Genomic DNA, 4,677 nt, shown 5'->3' on the forward strand with positions numbered 1-4,677 from the left:
GGGGCTATGTAGAGAGATGGAGGGCAACGCCGGAGCGGAGGAGCTCGAGAGCCACCAAAACGGCCGCGATCCGCAGGGGGGCCAGGTGTACGCCCTGTTTGGCGGTTCTGACTGGCCGGCCATCCGGCTCCATCCAGGTGTTTGCGGAGCCGAGACCGGGCTGCGCTCGAGGTCATCGGAGTTGGGATACTCCCGTTGTGTGTCTCGGACGCAGCACACGTACCGACAGGGCCACAGGGGTCGCCGTCGGCCATGGCCCGGCTGTGTACGTCCCCACTCCGCCGGTCTACGCGCATGCCAGCCAGCATGCCGCTACTCGCCAGGGGCCCGTGGACCAGTGGGCTAGCTAGTGGCAGCGCCCGCCGGCGCACAGGCTCGCCGAATCGAACCGCACGAAACGGCGACCTGGTCGACGAGAGGGACCGGCCTCCCGCGTGTGCATGCAGCGAGCGTGCCACGCGGCGCCCGCCGGGATCGCCCTGCATCTGCACGCGAGGCTGAGATTCGACGGAACGGGATCTGAAAATCGCCCGTGTGAACACACGACGTGCCATGCTCGCCATGGAATTTTGAGGTAATGAAACGAGGACCATGGACTAGAAATTACACAACTACTATTTGCATTTATAGATGAGAGGTATTCCAACTTCCCAATCTAAGGGAGAACCTCTTCCAATAGCTACACCATCGGCTTCTAGAGAAACTCTACTAAAACCATATTTGGTTCTCTATGGACTAAAACTAAATTCCAACCTAGGGATTAAAAATAAGTCCACTCTATTTGGTTCTAATAACTTAAGTTATTAAATGTGATAGTGCAAAGTATAGTTTTACCCTGGTTCCTGCCACTGCCCATTAAATGTGAGGGATGGGGGTGAGCCTGGGCCTCGTAAATAAGAGAACCTCGTAGCAAAAGCTCTTATAAGCAACATTTTTTGACTTATAGGCTTATAGACTATAAGTCCCAATAAGTCACCATGTTTGGCATTTTAGGGACTTATTGGGACTTAACTTAAGTCTCTAACCATAAGCCACGTCAAACCAAACAGGATCTAAACGCCCAACATCAAAAGTTCAAAATTGCTCCAATATCGAAGCACATGGAAATTATTTTCTCTCTCCTCTCCCTCCCCTCACAAGAACACAAGAAGCCGGCAGAGCCACAAACTGTAGCTCCCTCCTGCCTGCTACGGTACAGAAGCCGGAGCCGGCGGAAGCCGCACCAAATAGACCCGGAGTGTGACAATGGGTTCTTCTGCACCCTGTACTAGATCAATATTCAGTTATTACCATCTCATTTTCACCACACATGAGCCGTCCATGGCCCAAAGAGAGTAAGTGACGCAGGCCCAACAGCTACGCAAGCAAGCCAAACCTGCCTACCTGGTGCCTGCTGCTACCCAAGCAGCGGAATAGTATTCAGCGCTTCGGCAGCGCTACCAGCCGGAGGTCCGGCGAGCTCTTGCTGCGAGCTTGAATAGTATTCAGCGCTTCGCCGGCGCTACCAGCCGGAGGTCCGGCGAGCTCTTGGACCGTAAAAATCTAACTGTTATGTGTTGCAACTGTAAAAGTTGGTGGTGACCATAAAAATTGCTAGTGACCGTAAAAATCATGGGTAGGGTCTTTCCCTCATCAAAACTATTTCTTTAATAATATTATGTTCTACGAGATTACTCCATTTGTATCGAAAGATTATTCCTTGTTCAAAAGAAGTAATTTTAAACATAAAGGAGTAATATCTACAGTAACTTTAAGTAATTTTTAAAAAATTCAAGCAGTATTTTAATTACGACTTGATAGTAATAATCTTTTAAACTTTACAATGGTGCCACCAAACAACATGTAATATCTGTTATATGTAATCACATATCTAAAAAATTAAAAGCTGATTACACATAATTTAGTTCAACAAAATTTATGTGACGTACAAGCTGATCGCACAAACACAATAGAATTGCCCATCATTTCCTAGAGTGAGCACAAAATGTTGTGTATACTATAACAGATTAAATCTAACTGTATTTTGTTGCAGGGAAGGCTGGGAATTGATGATGATGCCAGCGGTGCAGCGGTAGCAGATGGCAGATAAATCCTGCTATACTTGCTTCCTAGCTTTCGTTCTGTTCTCCACCATGACCAGATTGCAGCCTCGCTTGCTTTCCTTCCATGGCTGGCCGGAGTTGCAAGAGAACCATACTGAACCATAAATATGCAGGTTCAAAATACTAGATAACCTTGTCAAAGAAATAAAAATACGAGGTACATGAATATTGTTAGTTCAAAGAAGTAATTTTCATACATAAAGAAGTTAGTTTCGCAATAACCTTGAGAAAAAGTATTTTTCAAAATTGAGAGCAGTATTTTTATAATGACTTGAGAGTAGTACTATAATTGTAGCTCATTCACCTTGATCTTATTCAGTTATTCTGAGAAATATAGTTTTTGACTAGTACTTTCAAATTTAATGAAGTAATTCAAATATACTGTGGGCATTTATGTTTATCATGGGTTGGCATTATCACTATTCAAAGAAACAATTTTAAACCGAAACAAGTAAAGTCATTATGACACAGGAAATAACACACTAGTAGATTTATATGTCAATGGCATCACATATTGATTTGCATGGACTAATCTGATCAGCATGACAAATGGTATAATCGAGTACCTTACAAGATATTTAAAATTACTTCTGCAAATGGTATTCATGGACACCATAAGTTGTGAGTTACTCATAAGAGAATTTAAAATTACTCATGCTTTGCATATGCTGATGGAACAGATCCTATTGTAATCAAAAGTACTTCTCTAAACATTTAAATTTACTTGTGGAGATGCTAGGATACGAATTACTTCTCTAAACATTTAAATTTACTCTTGGTCACACTACGGCAATTGAATGGATCCAATTGGATTGAATATTACTTCTCTAATTTGTTTATTATTCCTGGACATGTTAATATGCGGTTTCTTGTCTGAAAATTTAAAATCCCTATTGGTTAAATTATGGTAACGAAATGGATCCAATTAGATTGAAAATTTTTTCTTTGAATGCTTAAAATTACTCCTAGTAGATAGGGTACTGCAATTCATCTAACTAAAAAACAAGTAAACAAATTGGGTTCAAACTTCGTATGTGCGGAGGTGCCAAGTTCCAGGCTATTGCGCGTGTAGAAGTAAAATTGTATTGGTGGAGTGATAAAAAAAAAAGAATGGACTTCCAACCTCGTCTTCTTGAACTGTTGATGGTAATTGGCGCTTCGACAGGGGCTGGCGGGGGTGCGATGGGCCATCACCTTGCACCTGAGTCGTGGCTTGACAAGTACAAAGTCCTGCAGCGGAGAGTGCTTGCTCACTGACACTGGTGCTCTATGATTTCAATCCGTTGCGATGCTCTGTGATTTCGATATGAAGTTGGAGTAAAAATTATAACCGGATGCACATCAGAAATGTAAAAGATGCTGTAAAAAAAATCCTAATGGCAATGAACTCAGTTGCCTGTTGCTTGAACACACAGGGACACCCAGAACTCATGCATGTGGCTCGCATCTAGGCACTACCAGTTGAACGCGTCTGGGGAGCGGATGAACTAACCTGCTGCCGTCGCTGATGGGCCCTCCATGTTGCCGCCGAATTTCGGCGCGCTGCGGCTAGCGGGTGGTAGGTGGCGGCGACGAGATTGGTGCCTACCCCGAAGAGGAGCCCCCGGATGTGGCAAAGGATGTGGCCGCAACACGGGCGGGCACGTTGTACCAAAATTTAATTCTCTGATCTCTTCATCTTCCAGGATAAAGTTTCTTCTTTCTTCCTCTAGGCTTGTATCCCTTTCGTAGGCTTTTGGTTCCTAGTGTTTTTGCTACCCGTCACTTTTGTGAGTTCTTTTCTACTACTATCAAATTGCCGAACGTCGCAAGCCGTAGCGCTCCTACCTCAACGTTCCGTCGGTCGCCGCCCGACCCGCCCAGGCATGGAGCAGTGGAAGACCAGCAGGAGCTTCTCATCTCCGCCCATCCCCGCGCGTTCAACGGCCAGGCGCGGCCCATCCCTGCCCAGCCGCGACTACTGGGCGCCGCCCATCACGGCGAGGCTCCCCGTCCCTGCGTTGGGCGTCCAACAGGAGCCAGTCGTCCCCACCGTCGGTGTTTTATCGTCATGTCCGCCGATGGATATTTTTAAGGCGGTGAATTTGCAGGTAGTATATCGCCGAGATTAGGAACTTGAAAGTGCAAGCAACACAAAGTTTAAACAGGTTCGGACCGTCGAGAGCGTAATACCCTACGTCATGTGTGGTTTGTATTGCCTTAGGTGGTCATCGGGTGATTTCCTAAGTGATCTGTTGCATGAGGCACAAATTGTCCCTCATGCTCCCTACTTGAGGAGGATTCTTGTCCGCCCTTATATAGTCTGGGGGATAGGGTTACATGGAAGTTCCAGTCGGATAGAAGCCCTAGAGTCCTACCTGAGTAGTTTTCGGGTGGTTTCCTACTGTATCCGACTAGTTTTACCACTGTATGAATAGTCTTACTACGCTACGAGTAGGTACAACCAGTGTGGGACGTGGGCCATATCCCACCCCTTATCCTGTAAGATTTAGGCCACGTGTGCAGTCCCGTATATCCGGGTTTGACAAGCTCTCGAGCTCTTTGTAGTCGAGCTCTGCAAGCTTCCGAGTACTTC

The 4,677-nt window shown here is 45.8% G+C and overlaps 1 long non-coding RNA gene across 1 annotated transcript; it reads right to left on the bottom strand.

Moving 5' to 3' along the window:
* Nucleotides 1–2,032: 2,032 nt before the first annotated feature.
* LOC112889436 lies at nucleotides 2,033–3,877 on the bottom strand. The gene is made up of 3 exons (XR_003228154.1): nucleotides 3,595–3,877; nucleotides 3,226–3,395; nucleotides 2,033–2,234 (listed from the first exon to the last, which is right to left on the bottom strand). It is a non-coding gene; the product is annotated as an uncharacterized LOC112889436 (long non-coding RNA).
* Nucleotides 3,878–4,677: the final 800 nt, after the last annotated feature.

This window comes from Panicum hallii, chromosome 1, assembly GCF_002211085.1.
Source record: "Panicum hallii strain FIL2 chromosome 1, PHallii_v3.1, whole genome shotgun sequence".
Lineage (NCBI taxonomy): Eukaryota > Viridiplantae > Streptophyta > Magnoliopsida > Poales > Poaceae > Panicum > Panicum hallii.